Below are 16,891 nucleotides of genomic sequence, written 5' to 3'. Positions count from 1 at the left end.
TGGTGGGAGAGTGGAAGGAAGGGCACAGGGGCAGCCAGCTCTCTGCAGAAAGAGGCAATGGTGGGAGAGTGGAAGGAAGGGCATAGGGGCAGCCAGCTCTCTGCAGAAAGAGGCAATGGTGGGAGAGTGGAAGGAAGGACACGGGGCAGCCAGCTCTCTGCAGAAAGAGGCAATGGTGGGAGAGTGGAAGGAAGGGCACGGGGCAGCCAGCTCTCTGCAGAAACAGGCAATGGTGGGAGAGTGGAAGGAAGGGCATGGGGCAGCCAGCCCTCCTTGGCTGCTGTGACGCGGAGCCTAAAAGTCTTTTGTAGCGGCTCACACTTGAGCCCCTTTCCTAGCTTGCAGCCATCAACTCTTTATCTACAGTTTGGTATTTTTACCAACCTACTTATTTGTTTATGCCTCACTTTACTATTATATGAAACCTTTTAAAGCAGATATGACGATACGAGATTTAGACTGTCTCTTCTGAATGTGTATTTAGCACAGAAGTTCATCCACCACTTTTTTTTCATGCTCTCACGGATTGTGGTCTCCCACCTCATCACTGGAACCTTCCGTTATCTTCACGTGTGGAGCGCTTGCTGTAAACGTGGGGCGTTGACGCTGCCGTGTCATTCCTAAGCCATTAACTAAGAGCATCCCAGGCTTGACGTCGAGGGAGCCTAAATCCTCTATTCTCAGAGGGGCCTGTTTCCCCTTCATTCTACTTTCCAATCTTCAAATTAGTTATTTTATCAAAACCAAACGTTCCAATCAGTTTCTCAGCAAATGACATAATCACTTGAGGGTTTTCTCCCTCCTTTTCCCAAGTACAATAGATGATTAATATGAGTTCATGAGTTCCCTCGTTGATCCCACTGTCTTATAAAATATAGCATTAACATTCTCCCACCAGTCTAAATCACTTTAATAGACAATATTTATTACTATATTAATTTTTAAAATTATAGTCATGTCATCATAATGTCAGTTACCTGTAGATGTTTCTGGGCCCTGGATTAGGGGGCCTGATGCCACCTTAAAAGCTTGATTTCTACAAGCAAATGGGATGTAGAAATGGTCCAGTGTCCAACTGCTCTGCATATGCTATTCAGAAAACTGGAGGACAATAGGGGCAGAGACTTGGTACGGAGAACTCACCTAAGCTTGCCTCGCGGGGATAGCCTGCCTCACTCTGCTCTAGTCTTGCGCCTCTCCTGCAGCAGTTTTTGTTGTTGGTTTTTTAAATCCAGGGAGAAGTGAAATGAAGCTCTAGCTGTGAACTCCAACCACCTGAGTGAGGAACTAGACGGCTCCTTATGCTGTCCAGCTCCTCTACAGAAAAGGCAGCGTCAAATAGTAGTCACGGCCGGGGCTTTGAGGTTGCAGCTGCTTCGATCTGCATCCTGACTTCTCCACTTACTGGGTAAGTTACGGAGCCTTTCAGCTCTGCCTTCTCGTGTGTTTAATGGGATCAGCTACCTCTGAGGGTCATCGTGAAGATGGATGAGACAGTACACACCTTTAAAAGTGCTTGACCACCTGTGTTCACAGGCTCTTGCGGTCTCTCTGTCTTGTGATCTTTGTATCCCCCCCCCTTACAGTTCTGTCTGATTGTTCCCTGAGGCCGTGTGTGAGGGGGAAACTGGAGAAGCACAGGCAGGGAGACTTTACAGCAGAAAGGGCAGAGGATTCCTTGTGGAGAGAAGCCACAACAGATGGGAAGGAAAGGGGAAAGGCAGAGAGAGGGCAGAGGATCCACCCGGTGTTGAAGAGGGTTTGGAGAGCTTGGAGGGGGCTTATTCGGGAGCAACTTCAGAGAGAGAGACTGCGTGGAACAAAGGTAGGAGATTTTAGAGAGCTTCACAGTGCTCTTAACAGAGCGTGACTGTGCTCTCTAGCTTCAAGAGAGGGAAACCAGGATAACAGTTAGTTACTTCCAATTGCTCCTGGGCGGCCAGTCTCGTGTGTCTCGGACTGCACGTCCCAGTCACGAATGGACCGTGAGGGGCTTGGCTTCATCCAGGTTACGCACTCGAATCCCGTAAACCAAGGGCCCAGGACAAAGCAGGTGCTCTGAATCGCTATCCATGACCATGGTGATTTCTTCACCAGTTCCAGAGTCTGCTTCTGGCATTTATTCTTTGGAGCCCAGCCCTGGTTCGTTTGAGAACGAGGAAGCAGGCATTTTGGCCCTGTGGTCCTTCTGCCCCTGTCAGCACTTGCTCCAGGCCCTACCTCGTCTCTGGTTGACATCGTGGGTACCGATGGTCCAGGCTTCACTTGGCCTCAGCCGCTGCCGCCGCTGCCTGGCACGGCTCCCTTAGAAAGCAGCCCATTGGCTGATGCTGCCCAAAACGGGCCGGTGTTTTTCCCATGCTCACCCTCAGACCTGGGCGCTGTCCTGTGGTCCCCTCTCCAGCTTTCCAGGAGTAGGTGCATTTATTCCCAAGCCCTTGATGCCAGTTACATAATTTCAAATTACACAAACCAGTGAACAGTGAGTGTGAAATGTCTGGCCCGCTGTTGGCACCTGTGTCTGTGACAGAGCCTGTGGCGTGCTGGCGGCCGCGGGAGTCCACTGGACAGGGCTGCTGGGAGGGCATATGCCCTGTGCCGTCACACACGCTGTGTTAGAACACAGCGTTCAGTCAGTGCCAGTACCTTTATGACCCAACTGCCTAGATGACTTTGTCTGTTACCGAACTTCTCCTGAGTGCATCGGAAGGACTACTACTCTCTGGGGAATTAATTTTGCCTCCGTTTCTTGCTCTCACCGTGAGGCTTCCTTCCATATCCAGTATGGTGGTGAGTGAATGTTAGGCGAGCCCAGCAGTCCAGTGTTTTAAATGACTAAAATGTAGACAGGGGTGAAAGGTTTAAAAATAGATGAGAGGAGAAAAGCATGGCTTAGAAAGGCACGTGTGGTAGAGGTGACAGCTGCCCCCTTAAACATAGCTTCTGTGACTCACTGGCCTCAGGCCACAGGCTACCTGATGTTTGTACAGCGTGAAATGGTTTCATTAGCTACCAAGCTTACTACGGGCCAGGCACTGGGATTTTTTCTTGTTGGTTAACCTCATCCTGCTCTGGCCGTTTTCCTTACCCAGGAACATTCCCAGTCAAGGGTGCAGAGCTGGAAGGGTAGCGTTCTCTGCCTGATAAAGGTGTGGAGGGCTTGATCCTTGAAAGGCATTGCTAGGACCCTCCCCGGGTGATGCTGATCTCTGAATTTATTTTCCCTGAACTTCATTTTCCCGTTAATGAATGCTACTCGTTGCACTGTTAATACATCCAGAGGCTGTGTAGCTAATGCTGCTTTACAAATTGAGTAAGGATGTGCGACTTCCCAAACCATTATCTGAACAACATGTACTGTGTATGTGTCTTGGTTTTGAATTGGGCTCAGGAATATATGTTTTTCTTAAGAGCGTCACAGGCAAACTAGGGCACCCAGGGGAACGCTTTAAAACGACTATAGAGAGCCACATAATGGAAACTCAGTGCAAAATCCTGCCTTTGAGGGGCAGCTGACCGAAAGTAAAGGGCAGCACGTTTTCACGTCACTAACACCCATGGCAAGGGGAAGGGGGTATGTGACACTTTGCGATCATCACTTAAAAGGAGTACTTTCCTTAGGAAGGTGAGGTGCAAACTGGGTACCAGGGATTATGGAATTGGTATGCATTTTTTTTCCAGTATGTATTTTTTGATTTGTAGACTTTTTCCAACTATAAAAACATTTTAAAATCTTATAAGGAGGAAAAACACCTCAGATTCACCTTTTTGAAGTGTTCCTTTCCAAAACTTTCCTCTTTTTCATCCTCCCCCTCCCCCAAACGTACCCAGAGGCCTTAAATTTATTGGGAGTTTCATATATACACTGAAGGAAAACCAGCTCCCTTGCTTTAGAACTTAATTGCACAGGGCACTTTAAAACGTCATTCCAACACATAACTTTTCACAGCGTTGGTGTGGACGAGGACACGGGGAGGTGCACCGAGAGTGGTCTGTGGATCGGGCGCACGACTACTTCTTCCAGTGGCGAAGGCTTTGACCACAAGGCACACACCCTCAGAACGCAGCTGGGACCCGAGCTTCACATCCCCTGGAAGGTGAGACCAAGGTAGCCAGGGAATCAGAGTCTGCGTCCAACTTCTACTTTTACAACTAACAGTTCATGACTTTATGTAATATTTCAGTTGTATGAAAAGTATGTATGGAAAGTACCAATTTGAGTGATAACAGATTTTCTTGTGGTTTGACTTGACATTGTTCGGGCGAACCCAGGCTGGGAATAGGGGTTCTCGTTAGAGCCGGAGGAGCGCTGAAATACCTGCATGCATGCTGAGCTCAGCGGGTTTTCCAGAAAACTCTGGCGTTCCCAGAGCTGATCTGAACCCTTCTCCTGCTGTCAGTTTCCCAGGCACTGAGGTGAGGTTTGCGCGACCCAGGAACACACGATGCCTCTGGACCCTGCCCTCCGGACCAGCGGCCTCCTGGCTGTCCGGCAGGCTGTGCTCTGCTGCAGACTCTCGGTGGGTCCCGACCCCAACTCTGAGCCTTGGTAACTCATTTCACGTGGCAGCTCCCCAGAGCCATGGGCCTCAAAACACATTTTACATTTGCTGGTTGGGGCAAAACTTCTGATTCTGCTTTTCAGCGAAGTGAAGCAAGGAGCTTGCCTTTGCATGGTGCCAGCTTGCCTCTGGGTGACAGGAGCACACGCCCTGTGATCCAAGGGCCATGTCCACAGAGCTTGGGAGGGGTCTGCTCTTCCATCCACTGCCCTTTCTGTGTAGACGTTCCTTCACACAGGAGTAGGTCTGTCCTTGGTTTTCCCTCAAGTTGTCTTTACATGAGCCTTCCACTAGAGCGTTGTTGTGCCCAGATACACACACACACACACACAGGAGATTAGAGTGTTGGGTCTGGTGTCCTGGGTGGGAGAAATAGGTCACATAACAAAGAGTGCCCTAACAGCCCTCTGCTACAGAATGCTAGAAATGGAGAATGACTTGGTTTCTGGCTGGATCAGAGTTCATGGGACCCTGTTCTGTACTAGAGGAAAAGGAAGTGACAAGTCTCTGCACGCCCTGGGCAGAAGCTCACGGTGTCACTTGGAACAGCTTCAAGTCACTCTCCCATTTTGCTTCCTATCAAATATAAAGAACATTTGTGTCTACGGAGGTTTCCCGGATAAGAATGCCGAAGAAAAGACAGGGTAGGGATGGATAAAAAGACACACATGGACACAGTTGTTTAGAATTGCATTTTGCTATTGGGTAGATCAAAGTGACAAAGATAATTCGAGTAAAAAAGAAAAAAGAACGTGCTCATAGATTATGGAATGTAGTGGCTGTGAGTTCACACCTTGGGTTCAGACAGTCTGGTTTTCAGTCTTATATTCTCCTCACTGTGTATGACCTGGGGTGACTTTCCCTGAGCCTCAGGTTTTATCCTTTTCTTTTTTTATTTTTTTCATTTGTATAAGTACATGTTTTTGCTTTATTGTGGCATACTATGCCAAGTAAGATTTCTACATGATACATTTTTTTGAATTTTATTTTATTTTTATATAGCAGGTTCTTATTAGTCATCCATTTTATACATATTAGTGTATACACGTCAATCCCAATCTCCCAATTCATCCCACCACCACCCCACCCTGCCACTTTCCCCCCTTGGTGTCCATACGTTTGTTCTCTGCATCTGTGTCTCAATTTCTGCCCTGCAAACTGGTTCATCTGTACCATTTTTCTAGGTTCCATATATAAGCGTTAATATACGATATTTGTTTTTCTCTTTCTGACTTACTTCACTCTGTGTGACAGTCTCTAGGTCCATCCACATCTCTACAAATGACTCGATTTCATTCCTTTTTATGGCTGAGTAATATTCCAATGTATATGTGTACCACATCTTCTTTATCCATTCATCTGATGATGGGCATTTAGGATGTTTCCATGTCCTGGCTATTGTAAATAGTGCTGCAGTGAATATTGGGGTGCATGTGTCTTTTTGAATTATGGTTTTCTCTGGGTATATGCCCAGTAGTGGGATTGCTGGGTCATATGGTAGTTTTATTTTTAGATTTTTAAGGAACCTCCATACTGTTCTCCATAGTGGCTGTATCAGTTTACATTCCCACCAACAGTGCAAGAGGGTTCCCTTTTCTCCACACCCCCTCCAGGATTTGTTGTTTGTAGATATTCTGATGATGCCCATTCTAACTGGTGTGAGGTGATACCTCACTGTAGTTTTCATTTGCATTTCTCTAATGATTAGTGATGTTGAGAAGCTTTTCATGTGCCTCTTGGCCATCTGTGTGTCTTCTTTGAAGAAATGTTTATTTAGGTCTTCTGCCCATTGTTGGATTGGGTGGTTTGTTTTTTTAATATTGAGCTGCGTGAGCTGTTTATATGTTTTGGAGATTAATCCTTTGTCCATTGATTTGTTTGCAAATATTTTCTTCCATTCTGAGGACTGTCTTTTCGTCTTGTTTGTAGTTTCCTTTGCTGTGCAAAAACTTCTAAGTTTCATTACGTCCCATTTGTTTATTTTTGTTTTTATTTTCATTACTCTAGGAGGTGGATCAAAAAAGATCTTGCTGTGATTTATGTCAAAGAGTGTTCTGCCTATGTTTTCCTCTAAGAGTTTTGTAGTGTCCAGTCTTACATTTAGGTCTCGAATCCATTTTGAGTTTATTTTTGTGTATGGTGTTAGGGAGTGTTCTAATTTCATTCTTTTACGTGAAGCTGTCCAGTTCTCCCAGCACTACTTATTGAAGAGACTGTCTTTTCTCCATTGTATATCCTTGTCTTATTTGTCATAGATTAGTTGACCATAGGTGCATGGGTTTACCTCTGGGCTTTCTATCCTCTTCCATTGATCTATATTTCTGTTTTTGTGCCAGTACCCTATTGTCTTGATTGCTGTAGCTTTGTAGTATAGCCTGAAGTCTGAGAGCCTGATATCTCCAGCTCTGTTTTTTTCCCCTCAAGATTGCTTTGGCTATTTGGGGTCTTTTGTGTCTCCATAAGAATTTTAAGATTTTTTGTTCTAGTTCTGTAAAAAAAATGCCATTGGTAGTTTGATAGGGATTGCATTGAATCTGTAGATTTCTTTGGGTGGTACAGTCATTTTCACAATACTGATTCTTCCAATCCAAGAACATGGCATATCTCTCCATCTGTTTGTTTCATCTTTAATTTCTTTATCAGTGTCTTATAGGTTTCTGAGTACAGGTCTTTTACCTCCTTAGGTAGGTTTATTCCTAGGTATTCTTTTTGTTGCAGTGGTAAATGGGAGTGTTTCCTTAATTTCTCTTTCCGATTTTTCATCACTGGTGTATAGGAATGCCAGAGATTTCTGTGCATTAACTTTGTATCCTGCAACTTTACCAAATTCATTGCTTAGCCCTAGTAGTTTTCTGGTGGCATCTTTAGGATTCTCTATGTATAGTATCATGTCATCTGCAAACAGTGACAGTTTTACTTTCTCTCTTCCAATTTGGATTCCTTTTTATTTCTTTTTCTTCTCTGACTGCTGTGGCTAGGCCTTCCAAAACTATTTTGAATAATCGTGGTGAGAGTGGACATCCTTGTCTTGCTCCTGACCTTACAGGAAATGCTTTCAGTTTTTCACCATTGAGAATGCTGTTTGCTGTGGCCTTTATTATGTTGAGGTAGGTTCCCTCTATGCCAGCTTTCTGGAGAGTTTTTATCATAAATGGGTGTTGGATTTTGTCAAAAGCTTTTTCTGCATCTATTGAGATGATCTTATGATTTTTCTTCTTCAGTTTGTTAATATGGTGTATCACATTGATTGATTTGCATATATCAAAGAATCCTTGCATCCCTGGGATAAATCCCACTTGATCATGGTGTATGATCCTTTTAACGTGTTGTTGGATTCCGTTTGCGAGTATTTTGTTGAGAGTTTCTGCATGTATATTCGTGAGTGATATTGGTCTGTAATTCTCTTTTTTTTGTAGTATCTTTGTCTGGTTTTGGTATCAAGGTGATGGTGGCCTCATAGAATGAGTTTGGGATTGTTTCTTCCTCTGCCATTTTTTGGAAGAGTTTGAGAAGGATGGGTGTTAGCTCTTCTCCAAATGTTTGATAGAATGCACCTGTGAAGCCATGTGGTCCTGTACTTTTGTTTGTTGGAAGATTTTTAATCACAGTTTCAATTTCATTACTTGTGATTGGTCTGTTCATATTTTCTATTTCTTCCTGGTTCAGTCTTGGAAGGTGATACCTTTCTAAGAATTTGTCCATTTCTTCCAGGTTGTCCATTTTACTGATGTAGAGTTGCTTGTAGTAGTCTCTTAGGATGCTTTGTATTTCTGCAGTGTCTGTTGTAACTTCCCCTTTTTCATTTCTAATTTTATTGATTTGAGTCCTCTCCCTCTTTTTCTCCCTAATGGTTTATCAATTTTGTTTATTTTCTCAAAGAAACAACTTTTAGTTTTATTGATCTTTGCTATTGTTTTCTTTGCTTCTATTTCATTTATTCTTGCTCTGATCTCATGATTTCTTTCCTTCTACTAACTTTGGGTTTTGTTTGTTCTTCTTTCTCTAGTTCTTTTAGGTGGAAGGTTAGATTGTTTAATTGAAATGTTTGTTGTTTCTTGAGGTAGGATTGTATTGCTATAAACTTCCCTCTTAGAACTGCTTTTGCTGCATCCCATAGGTTTTGGATCGTCGTGTTTTCATTGTCATTTGTCTCTAGGTATTTTTTGATTTCCTCTTTGATTTCTTCATTGATCTCTTGGTTATTTAGTAACATATTGTTTAGCCTCCATGTGTTTGTGTTTTTTACGTTTTTTTCTCTGTAATTGATTTCTAATCTCATAGCACTGTGGTCAGAAACAATGCTTGATATGATTTCAATATTCTTAAATTTACTGAGGCTTGATTTGTGACCCAAGATGTGATCTATCCTGGAGAATGTTCCGTGTGCACTTGAGAAGAAAGTGTAATCTGCTGTTTTTGGATGGAATGTCCTATAAATATCAATTAAATCTATCTGGTCTATTGTGTCATTTAAAGCTTGTGTTTCCTTATTAATTTTCTGTTTGGATGATCTGTCCATTGGTGTAAGTGAGGTGTTCAAGTCCCCCACTATTACCGTGTTAGTGTCGATTTCCTCTTTTATAACTGTTAGCAGTTGCCTTATGTATTGAGGTGATCCTATGTTGGGTGCATATATAATTGTTGTATCTTCTTGGATTGATCCTTTGATCATTATGTAGTGTCCTTCCTTGTCTCTTGTAACATTCTTTATTTTAAAGTCTATTTTATCTGATATGAGTATAGCTACTCCAGCTTTCTTTTGATTTCCATTTGCATGAAATATCTTTTTCATCCCCTCACTTTCAGTTTGTATGTGTCCCTAGGTCTGAAGTGGGTCTCTTGTGGACAGCATATATATGGGTCTTGTTTTTGTATCCATTCAGCGAGCCTGTGTCTTTTGGTTGGAGCATTTAATCCATTCACGTTTAAGGTAATTATCAATGTGTATGTTCCTGTTACCATTTTCTTAATTGTTTTGGGTTTGTTACTGTAGGTCCTTTTCTTCTCTTGTGTTTACCACTTAGAGAAGTTCCTTTAGCATTTGTTGTAGAGCTGGTTTGGTGGTGCTGAATTCTCTTAGCTTTTGCTTGTCTGTAAAGCTTTTGATTTCTCCATCGAATCTGAATGAGATCCTTGCTTGGTAGAGTAGTCTTGGTTGTAGGTTCTTCCCTTTCATCACTTTAAATATGTCATGTCACTCCCTTCTGGCCTGTAGAGTTTCTGCTAAGAAATCAGCTGTAAATCTTATGGGCGTTCTCTTGTATGTTGTCATTTTTCCCTTGCTGCTTTCAGTAATTTTTCTTTGTCTTTAATTTTTGCCAGCTTGATTACTGTGTGTCTCAGCATGTTTCTCCTTGGGTTTATCCTGTATGGGACTGTCTGCGCTACCTGCACTTGGGTGGCTATTTCCTTTCCCATGTTAGGGAAGTTTTTAATATAATCTCTTCAAATATTTTCTCAGGTCCTTTCTCTCTCTCTTCTCCTTCTGGGATCCCTATAATGCAAATGTTGCTGCAATTATTATTGTCCCAGAGGTCTCTTAGGGTGTCTTCATTTCTTTTCATTCTTTTTTCTTTATTCTGTTCCCCAGCAGTGAATCCCACCATTCTGTCTTCCAGGTCACTTATCTGTTCTTCTGCCTCAGTTATTCTGCTATCGAGTCCTTCTGGTGGATTTTTCATTTCAGTTATTTTACTGTTCATCTCTGTTTGTTCTTTAATTCTTCTAGGTCTTTGTTAAACATTTCCTGCATCTTCTCGATCTTTTCCTCCATTCTTTTTCTGAGGTCCTGGATCATCTTCACTATCATTATTCTGAAATCTTTTTCTGGAAGGTTGCCTATCTCCACTTCATTCCGTTGTTTTTCTTGTGTTTTATCTTGTTCCTTCATCTGGTGCATAGCTCTCTGCCTTTTCATCTTGTCTATCTTTCTGTGAATGTGGTTTCCATTCCACAGGCTGCAGGATTGTAGTTCTTCTTGCTTCTGCTGTCTGCCCTCTGGTGGATGAGGCTATTTAAGAGGCTTGTGCAAGTTTCTTGATGGGAGGGACTGGTGGTGGGTAGAGCTGGGTGTTGCTATGGTGGGCAGAGCTCAGTAAAACTTTAATCTGCTTGTCTGCTGATGGGTGGGGCTGGGTTCCCTCCCTGTTGATTGTTTGGCTTGAGGTGACCCAACACTGGAGCCTACCCGGGCTCTTTGGTGGGGCTAATGGCGGACTCTGGGAGGGCTCACGCCAAGGAGTACTTCCCAGAACTGCTGCTGCCAGTGTCCTTGTCCTCACAGTGAGCCACAGCCACCCCCTACCTCTGCAGGAGACACTCCGACACTAGCAGGTAGGTCTGGTTCAGTCTCCTATGGGGTCACTGCTCCTTCCGCTGGGTCCCGATGCACACTCTACTTTGTGTGTGCCCTCCAAGAATGGAGTTTCTGTTTCCCCCAGTCCTGCCGAAGTCCTGCAATTAAATCCCGCTAGCCTTCAAAGTGTGATTCTCTAGGAATTCCTCCTCCCGTTGCTGGACCCCCAGGTCGGGAAGCCTGACATGGGGCTCAGAACCTTCACTCCAGTGGGTGGACTTCTGTGGGATAAGTGTTCTCCAGTTTGTGAGTCACCCACCCAGCAGTTACGGGATTTGATTTTACTGTGGTTGTGCCCCTCCTACCGTCTCACTGTGGCTCCTCCTTTGTCTTTGGATGTGGGGTGTCTTTTTGGTGAGTTTCAGTGTCTTCCTGTTGATGACTGCTCGGCAGGTAGTTGTGATGCCACAGTGCTCTTACAAGAGGGAGTGAGCGCACGTCCTTCTACTCCCCCATCTTTGAGCCTCAGTTTTCTTATCAGTAAAATTAGCATTTGCAATAATGCCATTTTAATGGGATAGATGTGGGGATTCAATGAGATGATGAATGTAAAGTGCTTCCACTACATGCTCATAAAGGATGATCCTTTTTATTACTATTGTTGTTGTCGTGAGTTGGAGGTTGTTTGTTGTTGAGTAGAGAGATTCAAATAAAACTTGCTGTCAGCTCACTTTCTCTGCTAGAGTTCCAACTGGACTGATCCACATATGCAATTTTAATCTAATTATGTTGGAAATTAATGTTAACAGGAGGTTTGTGGTGTCCTGTTAAGTGAACAAAAACATAAGGCAAGGAAGTTGCACTAACACAAGTCTGTGTTCATTCTAATACATGATGAGTTCTGTTCAGGTTAGAGTCCCCTCCTGTGTCAGTCTCTAGTCCAGAAGGACATCAGACCCCCACGGATGAACAAAGGCATATAGTAGATAATTAAAGTGGGATAAATGCCTTGGATCTGGAATATATTTGCAACGGGAAATAGGAGAAGTTGGATGAATTTTAAATATTCACGGAAATGTAAGGCTAAACTATATAACTTATTAATTTATATTATAAAAAGACAGAGCTCACCCACACCTCTTGTGTTATTAGAATAATAAAACTTCTCTAGCTCCTTCCTGCAAAAGGACTATCCTATAAACTCAGTTGCAAGGCTGGCCAGAACTCAAATGCATTTTCACTCACGTATTTTTCTTCCTATTGGGTTGGCAAGTGTTAAGGGTAACTCAGTCTAAGTGAAGGAAGGTGGAGAAGATGGTAGAGAAGGGAAATAAACTGATAATTTAGTATTTTAAATTATTACTATTAATCTCTTCCCCTTTACAAGATGTGATAAGAAAAAGATAAGTAAGTGCCCAGCCTGCAACTGCTCTCAGCGGAAGGCAGGGGTGAGCTAGGAGAAGGTGCAGTCTAGGATAAGGCCATGCGGAATGGGCATGGGAGGCCACCTGTGATGGCCCCGAGTTCACTATTATCTGTAAGTTATATTTTTAAGGTTCTTGGACCAAGGCCTGGCTCACAGTAACTGCGCTCCAGTTGTTAGCCCTTAGTACTCTAGTAGAAAACATACTTCAGGAGCTGTACACTCATCCCAACACTAGTGACAGTGATGAAAAGTGTCTACAATTGGCTGGAACAACTGACCCTCTCAAGAAGAGGTTAGGCTGCTCCTGGGCAGTGGAGGCTGGGTCATGTGCTTGAGCACCTCTGTAGAAGAGAGGGCAGAGTTTCTCAGGAATAGGTCGGTGGGACAGAGTCTCTGAGTCCCTGTCAAGTTCTGTTTCTGTGATAGGTTCCAAGAGTCCTTTCTGGAGAAATCAGGGAGACCCGAGAGATAGGGCTCACAGTCCTTGGGGGCTCTGGTGGCCGGAATATAGGCCGGGTGCTGCAGAAGAAGGAAGAGACTGCTCTGTATTTTTGCTTTGAGTTTCACTATGGCTTTCCTCTGGTTCTTAGGAGCTCAAAGAACACTTTTGTGGGGTAAAATGACTTTGAAATAGAGCAGTCAGGAACTTCACCAATATGTGTTCAAACAAGACCAAGTATGAATTAGAATATGAGCTGGGCTTGCCAATATTCTATTTGAAGGTTTAGAAAACATTTGAAAGATATTAAAAGGGTAATCATATCCTCCAGTAGCTTCTTGAAAAATGTGCAAAGGAGGTCAATCTCTTAAGACTTAGATGACTTCTTTCATACGTAATTTAACAGTTTGCTTTGGTATAGAATTCTAGGTTGGAAGTAATTTTTGAGGAGTTGGAAGAGTTTTGAAGGCAATGCTCCATTTTCTTCTTGCTTCTGGTGTTACTGTTGAGAAGTCCAAAGTGATTCTTGATGTTTGCTTTGTGATCTCTCTCTGTCTCTCTCCTTCTTTCTCTTTTGAAGATTACAAAATTGTGTGTGTGTGTACTTAACGTCCTGAAATTTTACAATGCCGCATCTCATCGTAGGCCTGTTTTATCCACTGTATACAGGCACCTGATAGGCCCTTTCAATCTAGTGGTTCATGCACTTCAGTTCTGGGAAATTCTCGTTATTTCATTCCATTTCCTCCTCTCCGTTTTCTCAATTATCTCCTTCTGAAGCCAATCTTCCGAAGTTATGTCTTTTGCATGGTGTTCTCTTTTTCTTAATCTTTCCTATTTTCATTTCTTTATCTTTTTGCTCCACTTTCTGGGAGGTTTCTTTACCTTTATCTTCCAACTATTCTATTGAATTTGTGCTTCCTGAATGCTTTTTTTTTTCATAGAGTCCTATCCTGGTCTCATGGATGTGACACCTTTTATATCACCTGAGGATGTTGATTGTTTTCTTCCCTGTGCTACACTGTGTTTCTTCCAAGGACTGATTGGTTTCTGTTTGTTTCAGATTCTACCTCACAGGTTCAAGACATCCTTCAGATGCAGTTACTCATTGGATGACTGGAGATTCTGAGTATGTAGGTGGGGCCTGCTGACTTTGTGCTTTACTACAGGGTGACCGGGGTGGTCTCAGGGCCACTTACAATGGTGCTCTCTATGAAGACGCCAGATTGAAGGGGGCTCAAATGCAGCCCTCAGTTGCGTACCAGTTCATGAACCCTGGTCAGAGGCCATGCGTCTTCCTGAAAGAAGGGGTGCCTTTTTCCTCCCACAAAACTGTGACCTGCTTTCCAAGTCCGACATTGGCAAAGCTTCATCTGCCCAGAGAAAATAACGTTTTCCCATCCACACAGCAGTTTCCCACAAGCCGGCAGAGGCCCTGGGAAGGCTGGCTGAAGTTCTCCCCAGGTCAGTATCTTGATAGCTTTTGTGTTGAGCTGGTCAAACTTTGCAAGAAAGAGCTTTTCAGACTCTAGCCAGCGAGTAAAGGATGGGCGTCGAGAGATTTGTGAGTGAGTAGGACAGAGAGCTCCATTCAATGGAGCTTAATCTCCACCTTGGGTAGAGTAGCCACACCTCACAGTGGCTGCTGTCCTCCAGCCCAGAGACACTGTTTTACCCTCTGTAGACAGATGCTGGGCTGCGGACAGCAGTGACTCTGTGGGGTGGAGTTGGACAAGGGGCTCTGGCTTTCACCCAGTCTTCCTTATTGGACTCTGCACCCTCAACCCTACCAAACAGTTCCAGAGGTACTTAGTCCTACTAGTTCCTGATATTTTGAGGCTTCCACATTGAAAATTGGATTTGGTCTCAGTTTTCCCCACTTTTGACTTTGCATTCTGATTCCTCAGATCTGCTGGGCAGTTGCCACTCTCCCATTGAATTTCAACATATACAAATTTATTACGTTCTCCTCTGCAATTCTCCAATTTTCCTTGTCCCTGTTGGTTTGTTGTTGTTGTTTTTTTTTAAGTTTCTTGAATGTAATGTTTGTTAGTAGATTTCAGAAGGAAGAAAAATTAAACTCAGGAGTTTAATTTGCTATCTTACTTGGAATAGTCCATAGGTTTCCTCCAGACTCTAAGAAAAATGCCCTCTTGTTATCAATTCTGGATACAGTGCCTACATTTAACTTGTGTTTTCTCCCTTTGGGAAGAGATTGAAAGTCCATGTGGCTGTCTGTGTCCTATTGTTAAATCACTTTTGTGAGAGAATATTTAGAGGTAAGTTATTTTAGAGACAAGTTATATGTGTGTGTGTAAATATAAATACATATATGCAGTCATCCTTAAGCATCCGTAGGGTGTTGGTTCCAGGACCTGCCACGGATACCAAAATCCACAGATGCTCAAGTCCCATGGTTGGTCCCCTGTAACTGTAGTTCCACATCCATGGATTTAACCAACTATTGAAAAAAATCTGCAAAGAAGTGGACGCACACAGTTCAAACCCATGCTGTTCAAAGTCAACTGTGTGTCTGTGTATACATGTATATGATGAATGTAAGTTGTACATATGATGTATATGATATCAAGGAGTGGAATGATAAAATTTAAGTCTCCAGCTCTGACCTGAACTCTGACAATTTGACTGCCTAGCTGACATCTCAACTTGGATATAAAAATACACATTAAATTTTACATGGACAAAGCTGAACTCCTGATTCTCCCATCTGAAACCCGTTTTCTCACAGCCTCCCCATCTCGATTCATGTCAACTCATCTCTCCACTTGCTTGGGCCAAAGACATTGCAGTGTCCTCAGCTTCCTCGCTTCTCATGGCCCTCATCCAAGACATGAACAAATCTGTTGGCTCCACCTTCAAAATGCGCCCAGAGTTGGACCTCTTTTGACTACCTCCACAGCACTGGTCTGAGTCACTATTCTCTCTTGCCTGAACGTAATAATTAGGCCAAGTTTTTGATATGCAAAAAAGACCTGGGGCTGACTTTGAAGGTATAGCCTAGAGAAAACTAAATCACTCAGATTGGTAACTTAGGAGAATCTTTCCTTCTTTTAAGAAGAAAAGGCAGAGAAGAGAAAACACAACTTAAGTGATCTGCTGGGAGAATGAGGACCTAGCTCAGAAATGTTAAAGGGACTTCCTTAAGCTGAAAACAAATGGTACTAATTAATAACAAGAAAACATACCGGGTCCAGGGGAAGATGGCGGAAGAGTAAGACACGGAGATCATCTTCCTCCCCACAGATACACCAGAAATACATCTACACGTGGAACAACTCCTATAGAACACCTACTGAAAGCTGGCAGAAGACCTCAGACCTCCCAAAAGGGAAGAAACCCCACGTACCTGGGTAGGGCAAAAGAAAAAACAGACACAAAAGAATAGGGACGGGATCTGCACCAGTGGGAGGGAGCTGTGAAGGAGGAAAAGTTTCCACACACTAGAAACCCCTTCATGGGCGGAGACTGCGGGTGGTGCACAGCAGATGAAGGAGCAAGGTAAAAACCCACCAGACCTAACAAATGAAGAGGAAATAGGCAGTCTACCAGAAAAAGAATTCAGAATAATGGTAGTAAAGATGATCCAAAATCTTGGAAATAGAATAGACAAAATGCAAGAAACATTTAACAAGGACCTAGAAGAACTAAAGATGAAACAACCAACGATGAACAACACAATAAATGAAATGAAAAATACTCTAGATGGGATCATAGCAGAATAACTGAGGCAGAAGAACGGATAAGTGACCTGGAAGATAAAATGGTGGAAATAACTATTACAGAGCAGAATACAGAAAAAAATAATGAAAAAAACTGAGGACAGTCTCAGAGACCTCTGGGACAACATTAAACGCACCAACATTCCAATTATAGGGGTTCCAGAAGAAGAAGAGAAAAAGAAAGGGACTGAGAAAATATTTGAAGAGATTATAGTTGAAAACTTCCCTAATACGGGAAAGGAAATAGTTAATCAAGTCCAGGAAGCACAGAGAGTCCCATACAGAATAAATCCAAGGAGAAATACGCCAAGACACATATTAATCAAACTGTCAAAAATTAAATACAAAGAAAGCATATTAAAAGCAGCAAGGGAAAAACAACAAATAACACATAAGGAAATCCCCAATAAGGTTAACAGCTGATCTTTC

At 43.1% G+C, this 16,891-nt stretch overlaps 1 protein-coding gene across 2 annotated transcripts in view; it reads right to left on the bottom strand.

The window, feature by feature from the left end:
• The window catches only part of ODAD2 (outer dynein arm docking complex subunit 2), a gene marked incomplete at its 5' end in the record, with an annotated part of 197,212 nt that overhangs the window by 10,133 nt on the left and 170,188 nt on the right, over positions 1-16,891 (bottom strand). The gene's annotated exons all lie outside the window — the stretch shown is intronic.

Source organism: Grampus griseus, assembly GCF_964374135.1.
Source record: "Grampus griseus genome assembly, chromosome: 2".
NCBI classification, from domain to species: Eukaryota; Metazoa; Chordata; class Mammalia; order Artiodactyla; family Delphinidae; genus Grampus; species Grampus griseus.
The sequence above is the reverse complement of the archived record's forward strand: the minus strand, read 5'-3'. Positions and strand labels throughout refer to the sequence as shown.